Here is a 21,430-nt window from a genome sequence, read left to right as displayed (position 1 = left end):
CTCAGGGATGCAAGGATGGTTCAATATACATAAATCAATCAATGTCATACACTACATCAATAGAGTCAAGGACAAAAACCATATGATTATCTCCATAGATGCAGAAAAAGCATTTGAAAAAATCCAACATGAATTTATGATAACAACCCTACAAAAAATTGGAATAGATGGTCTCTACCTAAAACTGATAGAAGCCATCTATGAAAAACTGACAGCCAGTATCATAGTAAATGATCCAAAACTGAAATCCTTCACACTCAAATCATGAACAAGACAAGAATGTCTACTATCACCACTCTTGTTCAATATAGTTCTGGAAATATTAGCCATAGCAATTAGGGAAGAGAAAGAAATAAAAGGAATAAAGATAGGTAAGGAAGAAGTCAAATTGTCATTATTTGCAGATGACATGATACTCCATGTAGAAGACTGCAAGAACTCCACCAAATGTCTTCTAGACTTAATAACCAAATTCAGTCAAGTAGCTGGTTACAAGGTCAACACACAAAAATCAATAGCTTTCCTCTACACCAATGACAGACTCACTGAGGGAGAAATAGGGTAAATAATTCCTTTCACAATAGCATCCAAAAACTCAAATACCTAGGAATCATCCTAATGAAACTAATCAAAGACCTCTTCTCTAAAAACTATGGCATTCTGAAGAGAGAGATTGAAGATGATATCAGAAAATGGACAGACATCCCCTGCTCCTGGGTAGGAAGGATCAATATAGTGAAAATGGCCATGCTTCCAAAACTGCTATATAGATTTAATGCAATTCCAATTGAGATCCCAGCAGCATACTTCATAGACCTCGAGAAAACAATCCAAAAATTCATTTGGAACAGAAAGACACCCAGAATAGCAAAAGCAATTCTAGGTAACAGAGACATGGCAGGGGGTATCACAATCCCCAACCTGCAACTCTACTACAAAGCTACTGTGATAGAAACAGCATGGTACTGGCAAAGAAACAGACCTGAGGACCAGTGGAACAGATTAGAAGATGCAGAAACAAGGCTAGACACACTCAGCCATCTCATCTTTGACAAAGGAGCCAAATACCCTCACTGGAGGGAAGATAGCCCCTTTAATAAATGGTGCTGGAAAAATTGGGCTTCAACTTGCCAAAGATTAAAACTAGACCTGTATCTCTCACCATGCACTAAACTAAAATAGAAATGGATTAAAATTCTAAATATTAAAATAGAAACTCTGAACCAGTTGGAACAGAGGTTAGGTAGAAGTCTTGAAGACATCTGTGTAGGAAAAGATTTTATGAACAAAACCTCAATTGATCGTGAACTAGCACAAACAATCAACAAGTGGGATCTCTTCTTATTAAAAGGCTTCTGCACAGAAAGAGAAACCACCAGCAGTGTGAAGAGACAACTCACAGTGTCGGAAAAAATCTTCACCTGCTCTTCCTCAGACAAAGGCCTACTATCTCGAATCTATAAAGAACTTAAAAAGATCAGACCCCCAAAATTTAAAGACCCAATCAAAAAATGGGCATCTGAAATGAACAGACATTCCTCAGACAAAGAAGTAGAAATAGCAAATAAATACATGAAAAAATGTTCAACATCACTGGTCATTCGAGAGATGCAAATGAAAACAATGCTGAGATTCCACTTCACTCCAGAAAGAATGGCTGCTATCATGAAGTCAAACAATAACAAATACTGGTGGGGCTGTGGGGAAAGAGGAACTCTGCTCCACTGCTGGTGGGAGTGTAGACTGGTGCAAGCACTATGGAAATCAGTATGGAGATACCTCAAAGAACTAGGAATGGAAGTCCCATTTGACCCTGCTATTCCACTGCTGGGGATCTTCCCCAAAGAATTAAAAGAATCATACCACAGTGATATATGTGTGCCCATGTTCATAGCAGCACAGTTTGTAATAGCTAAAACTTGGAAACAGCTCAAATGCCCATCAACTGGAGACTGGATAAAGAAAATGTGTTTGTTTTATAAAATGAAGTACTACTTAGCCATAAAAAATGAGAAATTAGAGATATTTATAGCTACATGGATGCACATTGAGGCGATACTCTTAAGTGAAATAAATAAGACACACATGAATAAATTCTGAATAGTTTGTCTGGTGTGGGAAACTGAAAGTGTAAATAAGGACTAAATGTATAATAGGTAATGTGAAATAGGAAGAAAAGGGGCAAAGGGGAAGGGGAAGTGGGAGGGCTAGAGGAAAGGATAGAAAGGAATGGGATTAATATGAGAAAATGAAAAAATAGGAACAAAATCTTTGTATATAGGGAGGAATGGAGGGGTTGAAGGGAGGGCTGGGCAAGGGTGAAAAATAAGAACCAAGAGAGATTATGTAAAGGTGCAAATTTCCAATGATGAATGTCATTATATTGTATACCTAAAATGTACCAATGATTAGAATGAATAATCGATAATGTAAAATAGGAAGAAAAGTTCCAAAGGGGTAGGGGTAGTGGGAGGGGCAGGGGAAAGGAAAGAAGGGAAAGAAAAAATGATGAGATATGGAAAAAACAGAATTAAAGTCTTTGTAATTAGGGAAGGGTGGAGGGTGTGAAGGGAGGGCTAGGAATGGGGCAAAAATAAGAACCAAGATGCATTATGTAAAGACATAATTCTCAATGAGAAATGTAATTGTGTTGGATACCTACAATGTACCAATAAAAGAATCTAATACAAAAAAAAAAAAAGAAACCTGAAACCCTGTCCAATGACATCTCCTATCTAATCACGTTCTTTTGAAATTTCTTTTTCTTGTTCTGTTGAATTGATATTTGCTGTTTGATATATGGACCTCCATATAATGTAAGGGAATATTATTCCAACCTGCTAGCTTTCTGACACATTGAGTTCATATTCTCTAAAATTTAAGAATAAATTCTAGGAACAATGAAGATTAAGTGTAGGAAGAATTTATTGAGAGAAAGAAAGTGTTAAGGTGAAGCCTCCCCATGGGTACCTGGAGCGGGTATTATTAGTCCATATAGTCTTTGGTTCTGTGTGAAAGTTAATTCTCAATAAAGAACAACATATGCTTCTATTTAGCAGAATCAGGGCAACATCAGAGCAGGAGAGTTGGAACCAGAGCCCAAGAAGTCAAGAGCTACATGTCTTTAATCTTTCCGCAAAACAGAAAAGACAGCTAAACAACAGTTACAGCGTTCTTTAGTTTACATCTGTTATAGTGCCTTATCAGCTTACTGGGACATGGTGAGACAAAACACCTGCTGCATGATCTTGATTATGCCACACATGCAAGCTTAAGTATGTTAGGGCATTCTTATATAACTGTGGCTCATTATGTGCATATCCCTGATAGCAGAGTTATGTCCTTTTATTGCACATAGGTAAGTTAATTAGATATGTTGTAGGCAGTTAGGCAAGGCCAGTCCACAAGGAACCAACACGGAGGACAGTGAAGACATATTCACTGAAGCCAGCATTGTAAAAGGAGTGAAACTTCCGCACCCATGTAGGATGAATATCAGTGATTGATATTCTAAACAGGTATCCATCACCTGAGTGTGGGGCCAAAGTCTTAACCCAGCCTTTCCAGGAAATATCCCTGACCCCCACCCTTACTGAAAATCCTTGTAGTTTTACTATGTGACTTGCTCCCCCAGTTGACCCCCATTTAATCAATATTACCTGGGTGACTGTACTTGTAATCTTATTGGTTGGTCATGGTTTTGCCCCACCTCATGCCCACCTTGTAAATTTCCATTGGTCTTATAGTCATGTCCCACTTTGTACCCCTCTCACCACATGGCTTTGCTGTATAAAACATCTTTAAAAATGGGGTGAGCTAGTAACCCACTTTCCAGTCCCCCTTCTGTATCTCTTACACAGAAGCTTCCTTTCTCTCAATAAATTTTTCCTACTCTTAACCTCCTTTGTTCTAGAATTCATTCTTCCATTGCAGAGAACACAAACTGATATCTAGTAGGTTTGGGAGTTGCATTTCTCCCTCCTATATCACTTGTGCTAAAGTATGCCTAGATGCCTGAGATTGAGTCCAATCAGAAGTGGTACTCCATAGAAAGGTTCTGTTTAAGAGAGACAGAAGGGAGTCTAGAAAGTGGGTTGCCCACTGACCCTGCTTCTCAAAGGTGTTTCATTGATCAAAGCCATGAAATGAGGTGGGTTCAAGGTGGACCAAAACTATAGTTAACTAATAAGATTAAAAGTATAGCTGCTTAGGTAATGTTGATCCAATGGGAAATCAAAAGATTAGGTATGAGGTGGGATGAAACTATAGTAAACCAATAAAACTACAAATATAGTTGCTTAGGCAATATTGATCAAATAGGGATCAAAGAAATCATGTAGCAAGCATATGTAAAATGAACAAAGATTTTCCAGGAAGGAATGGAGAGATTTTGGTTCCCACCCAAGGTCATTGATCCTAATTTAGAATATTCATCACTGCTGTTCATTCCTAAAAGAAGTATGTGGGTGTAGTAGTTTCTCTTTTTCTTGAATCCTGGTCTTCAGCAAATGTTCCTCTAGCCAGTTTTCCTCTGTTCTGAGGGCCCAGCCCTGTCTAATTACCTTATAATATTCATAAATAACTTAGCTATGTACAATAGATTCACAAATTCAGCTTTAAAATGTTATACTTTCAAAAGTTTATTTCTAAAAAGCTTGTAAAATACAAGGAAAAAAATCCCTGAATATTATTGCTTCTTTTTCTTTCATTTACTCATAAAAAAACAATTCTCTCTCTGGGAAGGGCATGTGGAAGCTCTAGCCAATTACACCTATGATTACTCACTTTGAAAGGAAGATAGAGTGTGTGGAGTAGTTATAATTGTCAAGTTGACTAGTTATTTTATGGGCATTTAGTGAGTGACAGTAAGGAAATCTAAATAACATACAGTTCAGATAGAAGAGCTAAGAAAAAATTGTTCCAGCTGAAGTAGGATAAATGAAATAAAGATAGGTAGAAAGAAGACAAGGGAAATGATAATTAAAAAAAAATGAAAACCACAACTTTAAAAGGAGATAAGCTCAATTTAAAAGATATTTTTTTTCCTCTTCTCCCAGAATACAATAAGCCTGGGCAATTTTCATTCACTGCAAATGAGTTTGACCATTCCCTTTTTACTTTTAAGTGGCTGTTTTCAACTTGTAAATAGAAGATGTTTTCACCTGTAAAATACGATTTCTCCTGGAAATCTACTATTGTCTTTCTGTAGCTGGGCCATTCCTAAGCCCGTAAATCAAGACCAAGACTACAGATAGACAAATTTCACAAAATTCCACTGCCAAAAACAAACATTCTCAGCTACAAATTGGCATGTGCCTCCCTCTCTTGAGGATTTGTACTTTATTTCTTTGAATATGCATTTTAAATTTGTCTAATAATTCCCTTTATGTTGCTTACTAATATGTCCTCAAAATTTCAGTTTCTGAAACCTCCTCAGACCCTGTCTGATAGCAATAATAATCCTAATAAAAAATCATGAAAGGGAAGAAGCTGCTTGTATTACTGGTTCTGGGGGTGTGGGAGTCTTTTTCTTAAAGGTGAATTCTAGGTCCTTTCTGTCCCAAAGAAGTGAATGAAACAAGCATAAACGGAGGCAAGGTTTTATATGTATTAAAAATAGAGGGGAAAAAGCCCAGAAGGGTAGGGAAAAGAAGGGCTCTGCCCACTGAGTTTGGGCTAAGTAAAAAGCAAGGAAAAAATACAAATAAAAAGTACATTCTACAGGGCTGGGGATTTAGCTCAGTGGTTTTGCCGCCTGCTGCTGCACAAGGGCAAGGACCCAAGTTAGATTCCTGGTACCAAAAACAAAAAAAAAGTACACCCTACAGGGCGGGGCGGGGCGGGGCGGGGGGGCGGGGCGGGGGGGCGGGGGGGGCTATGGTGAAGAGGCATGATAGTGAACTCTTAATGATGAGTGTCTCTTTTCATATTTCCCACGCTGGCCTCAGGTCTAGGTCATCCTATCAAAAAACTACTCAAGTTTTCATGAAAAGTCCATATGCAGGGTACTGAAAGTTGTTCTTCTCAAGAGTCCCAGGATCTGGTCAAGCATCCAAATTCAGCCACGCCCTAATTTCCTATTTTAGAACTATAGTAAAGTAAAAGATGGAAATGATTATTTCAGAAATTTCCTTGATGTATTTTTTACTTCTAGCACAATGTGATCATTATAGATAATATAATTTGGAAAGTATAAAAGTGATAAAAATTCATGAATATGATAGTGTAATGAAGAGTTTATTTAGCTTATGAATGAGCTTAATAGTGAAAGGATCTGGAATACAGTTAGGTGATCAGCCATACTGATAAGAATTAAAATTAGAATACACAGTAAACTAGGATTTCTGACCAAGAATGAACTTTTTCAGGCAAATGCAGCACATTCCAAACTAAAGGGAGTTTCAGCACCTCCCTACCACTGTATTTCCCCAAAAATAAGGGTAGGTCTTATATTAATTTCTGCTAAAAAAAAAAAAAAAAAAAAGCACAATAGAGTTTATTTTCAGAGGATATCTTATTTTTTCAGATACAACAAACTACATTTACTTATGTAGAAAAATCTACATTTATTCAGATATAGTCATGTCATCTTCTTTTGAAATATCATAACTTTCCAAACTATGAATTCTGCCCTGAATTTCTTGTGACACCATTTCCAGTAGAATCATTAGGCCAAATCTCTCATGTCAAGCAATGAAATTTCTTAAATGAGCACTTCTTGTCCATGTAGCCTGCTCATAGTACATTGATAACACAACTGTCAGCGATTTTATGCCAGAAATTCTTTACCCAAGTCATGACCTCTTGTAGGCCAGTTTCACAAAGTTTCTATTAAATCAAGTGTTCATTAAAGAATTAAGGAAAGAAGTGGCATCAAAAATGATGACAATTAAGAAAAATGGGTCACACAAAAGGGACAAAAAATTGCAGGCACCAAAATTTGGAAAACATTTTTTCAATTCACATGCATGCATTATGTTCATTATAACACATGGCATATAAATTACAAAAGATTCATATTAAACACAATCATGTCTGTTCATTGTCAAGTATGCAAGTTATTCTTGCATTATGTCTGTATGCAGGTCATTCTGTAAAACTTCTTGAGCTCATCTGATTAAAATGTTCACCTCTTATCCAAAGGCACTTGCTTGGGTATTTACATGTACTCAGTTATAATTTATATTGTCATTTATTTTAAGTATTATTTATCAATAATTTTATTAACATTTAATTATAAATTAATATTTTTATTTTATAAGTCAATATGTCTGTCGTGTGTTGCAACAAATATACTAAATACATCCATCTGGCAGATGATCTTATAAGCCTATTTTCAGGATAAAGCTTGTATCACTATTATAGGCAGCTAAGATAGAAATTAATAATAGTCAGAGAGGGCCTGGGTCCCAAGAAAGTCAGCAAAAAAAAGATAAAGACATCAGAATTGTGGCTGGGGTGCATGTGAAGAAGGCCAGGCCTCAAGATAAAGATGCAATGGCCAGGCATACATGCTTCTCTAAGGTATAAGCAATAACTTGTAATTATAATGTAATTAGTACCAATTAGGTCCAATGAAGTCCAGATAGGCATCAGTCACCCAGATGGGTTATCAGAGCATCTGGACCCATCCATTACAAATATGCCTTTGTTTTTTCCATGTACCCTTGCTACATCACCCACTTCTCTATTGGGTCAATATTAGCTAAGAGGCTATACTTGTAATCCTATAGGTTGATAGTTTGACCCACATTGTGCCCACATTGTGACTTTGCTATTCAAATTACACCTGACAAAGGGCACCAGTGGGAATCCAATTCCAGGACCTCTCCTGTCTCTCAGGAACTATCTATCTCTTAATAAACCTTTCCTACTCTTAACCTCCTTTGTCTTTTGGAATTCATTTTCGGACTTCAGAGAACACAAGATTGCCACATCTGTTCTATTTCTCTTATATCATGTTAAGACATGTTAAGGCTTATTTTCCACTTAGGTCTTATTTTCAGGGAAATACAATTAGCTCCTGAGTTTGGGAGAATTTAAAATGCAAAAAAGCCAAGTTTTCTTTAAAATCCCAATTTTGTTTCAACTCTCAGTGTTGAGAACTGTCAAAGATAGCCTGAGTTCCAATTGGTTGTTTTAAATTCAAAAGCCACTTGTGATAGGTGGCCACAAAAATTTGATCAATACTCATGCTGCAATTATTCATAAAAAATTCTGGATTTAAGATTTGTGTGGAAATTTCACTTTTTAGTTTCTATTCCTGAAGAAACCAAGAGACATTTTCCTTTCTCCTCTTTGTCTTTTTCCTTTTCTTCCTCTTTTTCTTCCTCCTCCTCTTCTTCTTTTTCTTCTACTCTTTTTTCATCTTCTTCCTCCTCTTCTTCCCTCTCTCTTTCTTCTTCTTCTCCTTCTTTCCAATAAAAACCCTCCTTAAGGTTGTGAGATTGTCAGCTTGGTTTATACAGAATTAACTGTTTCAAGAGTAGAATAGCTCATTGACAGTATTGTACTGAGAAATCAAGTGTCATTATTTTCATTGTGTTAATCATGAATAACGAATATTCTTTATAACTAGATACTCTATACCATTGTTTTTGTAATTTATTTGTAAATACACATTTAATGGACAAAGTGATAAAATAGCATTAGAAAAAAAGTTCTAGAGTGCACCACAACAACAAGGGAAATAGTTCTAAATTTATGAGTTGCTGAAAATATGTAATATAATATTTTGGGGGAGGCTATTGTTCTTTTAAATTTTTCCTTCAGTTTTCTTGCCACAAATATAATGTTAACACTCTATGTTAATGTTGAAATTTTCATTTTCCTCTTTTTATTTTTTCCCTTAACAGGATATAAACTTTTTCTGTTACTGAGATAAGTTGCCATATGTTATACAGAGTTAATCATTCAATTCACTCTTCCTTATTTGCTCAAGCATGTGTAAAGAACACTGAAAGAACTTTACTACATAAGTTAGATTTAGTACTGACCAGAGGGAAGCTTCACCAATTAAAGAATCATTTAGGGGCATTAAAAAACAAGTTAAGTGCCAAATTTATTCTTAAGAAGGCCTCAGCAACATAGTTGTCAGACAATGAATCCTTTAGAAAGTAGCATGGGTGAAATATTTTTATTTAAGATGAAGAAGAGAAAAAAACCCTTTCAATCTGTTTATAATATTTCCTGAAAGATTAATACTTTTAGTTATGTTTTAATATGTTAAATTATGTGAAAATATACAGGAATGTGGAAAATTTGAAGTCTCTACCTACCACACATAAAAATCTACTATTTTCCTAAATCCTCATCAGAAGTAAGAAAAATAGAAAATAAGAAAGACAAGACAACCCCTCCCCAGTGCTTAACAATGATGATAAATGAAATAACATGGATATTGTGAAACATATCTACTAGGAGTCAGACAATTCATGTTCTCACCTGGCTCAGTAATAATATAAACTTAACCATGTGTCTTAAAAATAAGCTGAACTAGAAAAGTCTCAATTGTGTTTCATAACACTGAAACCTGGTGATTTCACTTTTTAATTAACTATAACCACAACATATAGAGTGTCTCTGACTTGTTTCACAGTAAGCTGAGAATTCTGGACAAAGATTTTACACAGTCATTAAATGACCCATGAATTAAATTCACTTTTTCTCCATGTTTGTTGTGTAATTTGAACATTGTATATGTCTTTATTAGAATTATTTTGATGTAGCCATTTGTTTCCAAGTTCTTTGAAGGTAAAGAGATAATCAGCTTGCAATTTCCTATGTCTAGCATAGGGCCTTGCTCACTGATATGCTCAATCAAAATATATTGAATTAATAGTTACAAGATTTATAATAATTGACTTGTAAGCAGCCGCTACAATTATTCTCAAATGATAAAAGTTCTTGATGTCATCCAAAATTAACAATAGAGTTATGAGTTGGGCATGGTGGCTCACACTTGTGATCCCAGCAATTGGGAGGCTGAGGCAGGAGGATTGTCATGAGCTGAAAGCCAGCCTGGGCAACAGCACAACTGTCTCAAAAGTAAATATTTAAAAAATAGATTTATAGTACTTCCTATATGAGGTACCATGCAGAGTTCCTGTTTCGATTCACTGATGTCCTTTATTTTCTTTATTGAAAGAATAATTCAGTATTTATTATTCCTTTACTTATAGAAAAGTGTTGAAAGATAGAAATCCAGATAGTTATTGAGCTAAAGAGAAGTCTACAATAACCATGCTGAAATGGAGATCTCGGATATGATTACAATTCTTGGAGGATAGTAAAAGGGCCTTGGATATTGGGCAATGGTTGAGTGTGAAAGTGAGTTATTTGCAGGCATTTGTCTACCTAGCTTATTTTGTCCTTGCATTTGTCCTACTCAATGTGACACATCAAAATAATATTGTTACAGTTTGAACATATCATAAAGTTTTCAATTTTTTGTTATTGTAGGACTGATTTCTAGCTCATACGTTAGCTTAAATTAGCCCAAGACCAGTCCCCTCCCATAAAAAATTAGCAAAATGTTCTTTAGCAATTATGGTCTTTTATTGAATGCACAAAATATAGTTTTTACATTTTTAACTGCAGTAGTCTTACTAAGATTTTGTTAAAGTTGTCACACAGAAGCTTTCAAATTTTAAATGAAATTTCAAAAAATATGAATAACCTCATATTGAACAGAAATAACTGCCTATTCCAGTGAACATTCAAATATACTCTCAACTTTAAATTGTTAAAGAAAAATTTCTGTCTCTTCTGAAACACAGAATGGAGATCATCCCACATGTTGTAAGATAAAATTGGGCACAAGTAGTATGAACAGAAGTGACTCTGCCACTATATGGATATTTTAAATGATACTGTGGATTTTTAGAAAATCGTAATATACATCCCCAAAGGAACTTCTCTTTGGCATTATATTCTGGAATATAAGGCCTTATACTCTGGAGTAGAATAGCTTACATGCAGAAACTGACACACAAAACAAGATAGAAATGATAGTAGCCACAAGTCACAAGATTTTGGGTTGTTGATTACTATTGAGATGGCAACCATGATTCCTTACATCACAACAAGAGGATCCTATCTCATTTGTATCACTGCTTCTCCCAATCTGGTCTAGAGACGTCAAGTTATTTTATTCTTCAAGATTTTTCTTTTTCTATCCATAGAAAACTAAACAAAGAAAGTTCAAAATCCAGATATATTAACTACAAATAAACAAAATGACTGAAGAAATAGACAAACTTTAAAATAATACAGTGGCTAGTGTTATTGGGATTGCATAATGAATTCAGTCTTCCCTACTAAATTATAAAATTTACCTTTTTCTTTTACACATGGTATTTCCCTTATTTTTTCCAATATTTCCTCATTTCCTTTTTCTTTAATTATCTTTATTTTTTTCATTGCTTATATAGGAAGAAATTGTTTGATTTTCATATATTTAAGATTTTTCTAAACATAAAATTTTTATTTTCTAATTTTATTTCTCGTTAGAAAGAGAGTATTTCAAAGTTTTGAAATTTGTTTCATGGCCCCAGGAAATTATGCTTTTGTAAAAAAAATCAATGTGCACACTTGAAAAATGTATATTCTATACTTGTTGGGTGAAGTGTTCTATAAATATATGTTAGAGTAAGGTGCTTAATAATGTTGCTCATTACCTTTGCCACCTTTATTCCTCTTCTGTGCTCTTCTGAGAAAACAATTCTAAACTTTTTAGCTTTGATTATGAATTTGCCTATTTCTTCTGTAATTTTATTAATTTGTAGTTAATGTATCTGGAACATTAGGAGGTACATATACATTTACTTAATATTTCTGGCATTAAAATTTGACCTTTTATCAATATAAAATATTCCATTTATCTCCATTAATACTCTGTGTCTTGACTTTGAGTACACATGGTTTTTTTTGGTACTGGGGATCGAACTCATGTCCTTCCACTTGCATAGCAGGTGGTGAAGCCATTGAGCTAAATCCCTGGCCTGACTTTGATTTAAATATTAATTTACCTGATTCAATCTACTAGTATTATTGTTTGCCCAGTATATCTTTTTCCATCACTATATTTTTAACCTATATTATAATTATACTTTATTACTAAAACATTGATGACTGAATGAATTCTAGCTTTTCTTGTTATTATAATTTGTAGTCATTAAACTAATGTAGAGTATTCATAATGCTTAATAATTTTTAACAATATGCTAGAGAGAAACTTTGCGAACTTAGAAACAATTCAAGGCTTTGAAAATAATAGATTCATAACTGTTTTGACATTTATGCAGCAGTCATGTTGGTAATGTGATGGTTCAATTGTAGAAATTTTGACTACAGATTTAAATAATTTTATTTTTCCTTTTGACATATATTATCTACTTGAAAATGACAAAATATTATTTATGTATATGTGTATAATATACATACATTAGATACAGACACAGATAATAGATTATATGTGTATAATATACATAGATACAGATATTGATAATACAGATAATAGATTATGTATTTTAGTAAAATTAAGTAGTCAATTAATATTACATTATCTTGGATTTTATATTTTCCTGAAGTGCCAGTTTTTCTTCTAATATTGAAGTCAATCATAAAAATATTTTTTCTAAGTAATATTCTACTTCAAAAAATATGTTATTTTTTTTCTTCTACTTTCTTGAGGAAAATCTTGATAGATGAATACTGGTGAATTAAATCATTCTGTTTTGGAGCTATTTAATTATTGTAGTATAGGGTTTAGAATAATAAACATGTCTTTAGAATATTTTCCCATTAAATTTACTGGTACATTTTAGGTATACATTATGAACACAGTCATCATTGGGAATTTGTAACTCTACATGATATATCTTGTTTTTTCCCCATTTCCCTTCCCTCCTTTCCACCCCTCCAAACTTCCTATTTACAAAACACTTTGAATCCATTTTTTTCTTTTTTATCATGTGGTATTTTATAGTTTTAATAGTTTTCATACTCCCTCAGCTGATTTTGTATTTAACTGAGATTACTTTCTGGATAACAAGAAATATGAATTCAAAGGGTTTACTTCTTTAGGTGTTTTAAGTAAAATTTCTGTCATGTACTACTTGCATAATTGTAGTTAGAGACTGTTTTTCAAAATATGCAACAATATAGTACTTGTAATGCTAGTGAATGTATTCTCTACTGTGAAGGCAAATTTATGTAAGCTTTGTATTTAATATCTCTGAATATAAGATGGAATGAAAAATTTTTGAATAACCATACTTCACACATTTTCAAAGGTATACTCCATTTATTTGTTTATTATTTTAGTTTTTATCAGCTAAAATTGTCATTACTATCTTTATACAAGTTAATAAAACACCTCTATAAATATATTTAGGTGGGATATTTTTGAGATATCAGTGCTATAGAAATATAATTGTTTATGTTTTTTCTTAAAATATTGCTAATCACTCCTTCTTTAACCAATACTCTAAAGAATGCAGTAAGTTCAATTATTTTTTACTCTTCTATTTAACAGACATACAATTAGTATTTCAAAATACCATGGAATTTTCCTTTTTCTGTATCCATCTTGTGGTAACTAATTATTAATGGTAACTAATTATTAGGAATGGCTCTAGACCAGGAGATTTTGAGAAAACCCAAGATATAAGGATCAGCTTGATCTGCTGCTCATTTAGACTGTCCCCTGATATTTGGAATTTAAATATATTTCAACAAACAATAAAATTATCTCTTTTCTTAGAATTTGGAATTTTATTCCAAAACTTCCAAAATTACAAATAGTACCTAAAATTAAATTGCTTTTATCATTATTATGATTCTTAATGCTATGAATGTCACCATTTTCCTATATCTGACTTCACTAATATTTTGTTGACAGTATCAAAATATTGAATCACTTATAAATCACATTCATTTTCTGACCCATAAAAGATCAATTTACCTCTCATCATAACGTCAATATGAATTAAATTACAATTTTAAAAATGCTGAGGTCAGAGCCCATATTTTCTAGTCAATCTAGCTTTATTTGCTAGGGGATAAAAATGCTCTTCCTATCCTAGATAATGGCAGCTAGCTTTCTGTGGATAAAATGTTAACTAAATCTCATAAACAAGGCCATTGAAATGATTGGATCATGAAACACATGACTACTACTAAATAATGAAGTAAAAAAGCTTTTTTCTGAACTTGAATTAAAGAGTAGAAGACAGTGTTAGAAAAAAAAAATCCTTGAATTACTAGAATGTGGAAAGGTGTACGTTGAAGAGAAATGGAGGAGAAATCATGACAGTGAAAAATTTGTTGATAAAGAACCTGAAACCTTTCTATGATTAATGAGGAAGATAATAAAGACCTTGCTAGATTTAAACATAGACAAAACCATGAATTAGCCTACAGAACCCAAAAGTAATATCAATAACCAATCTACAAAAGGCACAAAAAGAAGATTATTGCTGCATTCCATCGATTCTCAGAGACGTCTTCCTGAAAGTTTTCCAGATTGTCCTTGAATCAATGGTAGAATTTAGAAGAGGTAATTTCTCATCATGTGTTGTGTATTTTTCTGTGTATTCTGTGTATAATTATTTTGAATAAAAATGAAGTTGTGTAGATCTGAAAATAGAGCATAGAAATCAAAATATGAGAAGGCATTTTTAAAGATTGTTCTGGCAATTGAATCAAAAATATTATTTTTGCCAATTGAACAAACAGTCCTTAAAAAACATTCAATTATTTGTGTTTGGACCAGCAGGTCATATATTAAAAAAAACCTAAAATCTGAGTATTTCAACCTCAAAAATATCTAAGTATTTCATATTCAAGTTTCATCTTCTTATTTAAAATAATTTATAATGCAAAAATAATTCCAGCTTAATTTATGATCAAAATTTAAACTTTTTATAAGTTACATTATTCTTTCTGGTTTTGAAAGTCAATATGAATAGAAAATTTTGTAATCACATAATTCAAGCAAACTTTATTAGCTATTTTTTTCTACTATAGTAAATTTAAGTAGATTTTTAATTCAGTATCTTTGTTCAGTGAGATAAATTTAAAAAGAAACCACCTTTTTCAAAGATGTGTACTTTAAATTCAGTACAAGAAATAAATATATTTATATCACTGCAATATAATTACATTATTTATATTATATTACATCTGCTAATGGCAACAGTAACTATTATTAGCAATGATTGTCATTTTCAGTAACAATGTCTGTCATTGACCAAACATGGTAATTACTAGCATTTCATATCAGAATGAACACTTACAACAAAAGAAATACCTCGAATGCAAAGTACTCTCATCTTACAAACTAATAAAGGAAAATGACTTTTAAATCACCCCAAACTACTTAAATTACTTTTCAGTGTCCACTTTACACATTATTGCAAGTCCATTATCACTTAGACATGTGCTCTACTAATTGCAATATTAACATCTAGGAAATAGTCTTTTACACTGATGGTACAATCTATTTGATGACCTACTATGAATATTTAAATAAGAGATAATGTAAATCTAATGGCTTTAAAGAAGTGCAGTTTCTAAGTGGTAATTTAGAGAACATTTAATTTAAATCAGTAAAACTTTAAGAAAAAAAATTTCTTAATAAAAGTTTATTTTATACTTTTTCAGATCTTGAAATATTTTGTTTTCCTGTATCACTGACAAAAGTAATCTACATTTTCTCTGCTAAGAATGAGGGGACACTTTCTCTAAATTAATTATTTACTGTTAAAATTCTAATTATATAATGATATTTTAGTTTTAGAAAATTTTCATTTCTAAGAATAATTTGGCATTCAATTTTATTGTATGTCAGTCTTTAGGAAAACAAGCAAATATCTAAATCATTTCATATTTATATTTCCAAGTAAAATGGAAAATGTCATTATATAATACTTACAATCTAGCATTATAATCTATCTTTATTTATTTATTTATTTATTTATTGCTGCCAGGAATCGTACTTGGGACCTTATGCTTGAGAGGCAGGCAGCAGAACCACTGAACTAAATTCCAGACTCTTATAATGTGTACTTTAAATAGGCAACTAGCGATAAATTATCAATGAAACAATTTTATTTTTTTCAATGTGTGTTAGAAACAAAATTTTATCTTAGTGGCTCCATCATAAAGGAAATATTGGAAGATTGTCCAAGAATGTTTGGTGAACCAATTTTTGTGTTCACCTCTACTATAATGTTATAATTCAGAATACTTAAAAGTTGGATTATGCATGAGTTTTAATCTTTGGTCTTAAAACATATATTAAAATTAATTTTTGATATTAAACTTAATATTATGGGCAAAACAATTTAATGAATATGAGGACATATTTTCAATTTGTGGACCAAGAAATAATTATTTTCTAAAATATACAAGGAACTATTGAAAATCAACAATAAAAGAAAACAGTGATCCAGAAGAAAAACATTAGAGTACAACTTGGGTCCTTGCGCTTGCGCAGCAGGCGACGAAACCACTGAGCTAAATCCCCGGCCCCTACACACAGAATTTTTAAAAATGAAAGTGAAAGGTGTTGGAAAGAATATGACAAGACGACTCCATTTAATTTTTATAGTATAAAGAATAATCACCCACCAAAAATATTGCCACATCCTAATTCCTGGAACTTGTAAATATCACTTTATTAGGAAAAGAGTCTTTGCAGATGTGAGCAAATTCAGCATCTTAATGGGCTGGGGATTTAGTTCAGTGGAGCAGCGCCTGCCTGGCAAGGGCAAAGTCTTGAGTTTGATTCCTGATACTGAGGAAAAAAATTTAAAAATACTCAAAAAAGAAACAAAAAATCCTTCAGCATCTCAAGATAAGATGATATTAGATCTAAGTGTAACGAAATCTTCTTTATAAAAGTAGGAAGAAAAACTTCAAATGTGAAGGAGAACAAAGGAAGGAGGAGGGGGCAAGGAAGGGGAAAGGAGAAAAAGAATAGAAGGAAACCATGGAAAAGAAGCTATTGTAAATACAGAGGAGAAGAAGGGTTGAAGGGAGGGATGGGGAATGGGGAAAAAAATGAAGAATCAAGACATTTTATGTACAGATACAAATTTCCTATGGCAAATGTGATCATTATGTATATAAAAAGTGAATCAATAAAATTAATTAAAAAATAAAAGAAGAGAACACACATAGAGAGAGGAGAAGGCCCTGTGAAGGACACAAATGTTGCGGAGTAATAAAGCCACATGCTAAGCGATCCTTGAGTCTCTAAAAGATAGAAGAGGCAAAGAAGATGGTATCCCGGCTAAATCACAGGGAAAATGGACCTGCAGACACCTTCATTTTGTGTTTCTGACCTCCCCAAATATAACACAAGTTTGATTGTTTCACACCACCCAGTTTGTTGTCATTTGTTACAATAGTCCTAGCATACAAATAAAAATGTCAAAAAGCAAAATGACGGTTACATAAAAATGAGTAATTACTGTACCTATATTTGATTTTTCTTAAAAAGGAAACTAGATTCCAAGTATTGGCAGTAATGAGATGACATAGAAATTGTCCCGTATAACAGTTCAAAATGGAAACGCTTTAACCATATAGAGAGCAAATAACAAGTAGTGATGTGTCAAGTATTCCAAGTAAGGCTAAATAGCCTTGAAAAGTTTTATTTATCCTAAAGTTGACAAAACATCATCATTAGAGTACTGTTTGTAGTGGAGCAGAATGTGCAGAGTTGGAGACATAAGTGTCCATTAGTAAGACAGTGGAAAGAAACAAAGTGATATAATTGGTGAATATAGATAATGAAAATATTGTACTGTATTCATATATATATAAACATATATATGCACATTCATATGTACATATTTGTACACAAACATATATATAAACCAATTAATTAAAATTTTATAAAATAAATCTCATAAAAGCTTTTAAAATATTTCTAAAATGTTAGACAAATGTGAATATAACAAGAAATGTATGAATCAAAATGATTTCTGAATAAGGTCTTGAATACATTAATTAAAATAGTATGCAACAAACAACAGAAAATTATGATTAACTCATCTTTTGCACCTCACGTCTTCCCCAAACTGTAGGAAATAAATACATAAAATTCACTGAGTCTGTCTATATATGGAGCATTACTGCCCATTGTTTATTGATAGAAACAATCTAAATATTATGGGCACAATAGTTTACAATACAGGAGAGGAAACAAGTGGATATGTATAGTAACAAAGAGCAGGCAGGTGCAAAGGGGAGTATCAAAGGAAACCTGACAGGGTGGAGATCACATGTGGCCTAAGCATGTCCCCTCCTTTTAAACTGGGGTCAGACAGGAAAAAAGAGATTTACAGACCCACTCTCTCTCTAGTAATATAATATTAAAGCATGAGTTAAATCCTAATGGAGCCTGCGTTGTCTGAGACTATCCGGGATAAGGGTAAAGAGGACACAGAATGGTATTTTGGAACTTTTCTCTGGGAAACATAACAACTGGCAATGATTTATAAGATTGATTTTCTATAAATTAATCATTTCATATCTCACAAAATTATATTGAAATTCAAGCTCTCATGACATTAATACCAACAAGAAGAGATTTGAATGATTTAAATAAGAAAAAATATTCATTTATATGTAATTTAAATTGGAAAACTAATTTTAAAGCCTCAGATGGTTCAATATGTTTAAATTGCTTTTTACTAGTTTCATTGAAGTATAATTTAATTTGAAAAAATCACATGTATATATTAAAATATGGGTTTCCATGTATTTAACAAAAATTGAAGTCTATAAAAAGGAGATGGATTTGCTATATGTCATAGTGCCAAATACATTTGATTTTATTAAATATATCTTTAAATAAAATTTACAAAATTAAAGTTAAAAATATGTCTCTTTACAAAAGTAGAGTGCAAAAGTAGAAAATGAAGGAGAGGTAAACTGGTCCATATGTAAGTGCATACAGTAGCTTTCATTAAGCAACTATCATTTGCAATAGCCTCAGAAAAGGTTTGTGACAAATTTCATACAACTACCTATCAGTCATCCATCTCTATCTTCACACTAATAACTGTCTCTAAATTTAACAGGTGAATACCAAACAAAAGTTGTTCATTAGATGAAAAATTTTTAATTTGAGTCAGAATGAAGATATTATTTTAATAAAATAGTTTATAGGTGACATTTTAATTTTTAATTGTTTTAATTTTATGCTTTTCATTTTAAAAAGAAAATTAATACAAATGCAGTTTATATTACAAACAAATTTATAAGCATAAATACAAATATATAAACTAAATTACTTATACAAATATAAATATTGTTTATTGCAGCACAATTCATAAAAATTAAATCTTGGAAACAGCCTGTATGTTCATCAATAGATGAAACGATAAAGAAAATTTGATATTTACACACAATGGAATACTACTCTACCATAAAGAAAGATTAACTTGAGTCATTTTTAAGAAAATGGATGCTCCTTGAGACCATAATGATAAGTGAAATAAAGTAGACACCCATGCTTAATTAAGTACTGGATAGTTTCTACCCAAATAACAAAGAGCAAAATTAAAGATAGATAATAGGAAATAGATTGACATTTCTCAAATGCGAAGGGGATCTGGAGATAGAGTAAGGGGAGGGAAAGAGGTTGAAAAAAGAAGTAAAATGTGTTTTATATATATGTACCACCTCCACACAAGGAACTTAAACATTATGTACAGAAAACTTAAATAACTTTTATATTTTATGATTCCAATGTGTCATGTTTTGGATTCCTAAAATTTCCTTTCAACATGGCGAATTTATATTTTCCTAAATAGAGTAAACCCTCTTGTAATATATATAATGTTAATTTAAAAATACTAAATACACAGAAAATTAAATACTAAATGCATAAATATTTACCAAATTTAATCTGAATATGTAAATACTTTCCAGATAACATGTTTACCAATTTAATAAAAAAGAACAAGGGTTTTTAGAATATTTGTTTTATACATTTATAAATATCTATAATTAGATTTGATATATATTTAAATATACATTTTAAAATAGTAAATGAATATCAACATGAAAATATAAAAAGCATAAAAATAAATGACTATCTTTAAAAATAATTCTAGTTTCATATATGCAGACATAATGTATATTTTAATCTATGCACACATACAAGTACATAGAAATATACATCCAGAAAAAACTATAACTCTATGCTAAGTAGATGTATGGATATTTAGATATTTATTGGAGGAAGTTATAATTATTTGAAGAGATATTTCTCATTATAATCATATTGGTATATAATATGAAGTACAGTTATTTCTAGAAGTCTCTATTAGGCATTCCCTAATTCTGATCTGTGACTAAATAATTGACATTTAGCATTTAATAGTTTATACTTTTTCATGACAAAATATCACATATTATAAGATATGTTCACATATATTTATTTGTAATTATAAAATAAACATTTCTTTTAAATGTAGCACTTTTGTAGCCTATGTTACACTGGAACGTAAGTAATACAGTGCAAATGAGAGCCATGTCTTTTTTCTGTAGTTTAGTCTATATTTCTCAAGTATCTTTATGTCTTCTTCTCTCCTGTCTGTACTATAATAACTGTAGAATAAGTAATTTATATAGTTTTTGTTTTTAATTCAAGAGTTAGTCACATATCCAAGTTGATGCTTTTTTTTCAAATTTTAAAACATATTTTGTAGAGATTACAATAAACTTTAAAATGTGTCTTTACTTGTATTCCATAATTAGAAATATTTGCAATTATTCCCTGATTTCTGAACTTGTAGTAGCTTGATGTATATTTTTTAAAAAATTCACAATAGTGTGAAAATGTACTCAGACAAGCATTCTGCTTAATTTCACTACATATGCAATAAATTATAGAGCCATCTAACATATTTTCATAAAATAAGCTCTCCAATAGACAAGTGATTTTACCCTAAAATTGTCTGGTGTTAGTATATTGAGGATGTGTTAGGAAGGTTGAGCTAAGATACACTCTTCTTAGGTAAGGTATATGAATGCTCTTTTGCATTTATCATTTTATTTATTTTTCCTCTCATTAAGCTTATTGGTACATTTTAGGTATAAAATACAGTTACATTCATCATTGGGATCTTGTACCATTACATGATGTATCTTGGTTCTTATTTTTTTCCCTTCCCCTGCCCTCCCTTTACCTCCTCCACCCTTCCCTATTTGCAAAGATTTTGTTTCCATTTTTTTCATTTTCTCATATTTTTTCTTTTCCCTTTTTTCCTTTCCCCTACCCCTCCCATTTCCCCTGCTCCTTTAGACCTTTACATCCAGTAACACAATTTCAATTATACATTTTTAAAATTACAATATCAAGACCTAGGAGACATTACTACAAATTTTATAGAATTTAAAAGGATAT

This window comes from Heterocephalus glaber, unplaced genomic scaffold (assembly GCF_053883595.1).
Source record: "Heterocephalus glaber isolate CG9 unplaced genomic scaffold, H.glaber_assembly_v1.0 deba00000122, whole genome shotgun sequence".
Lineage (NCBI taxonomy): Eukaryota > Metazoa > Chordata > Mammalia > Rodentia > Bathyergidae > Heterocephalus > Heterocephalus glaber.
Note: the sequence above shows the minus strand (reverse complement) of the source record.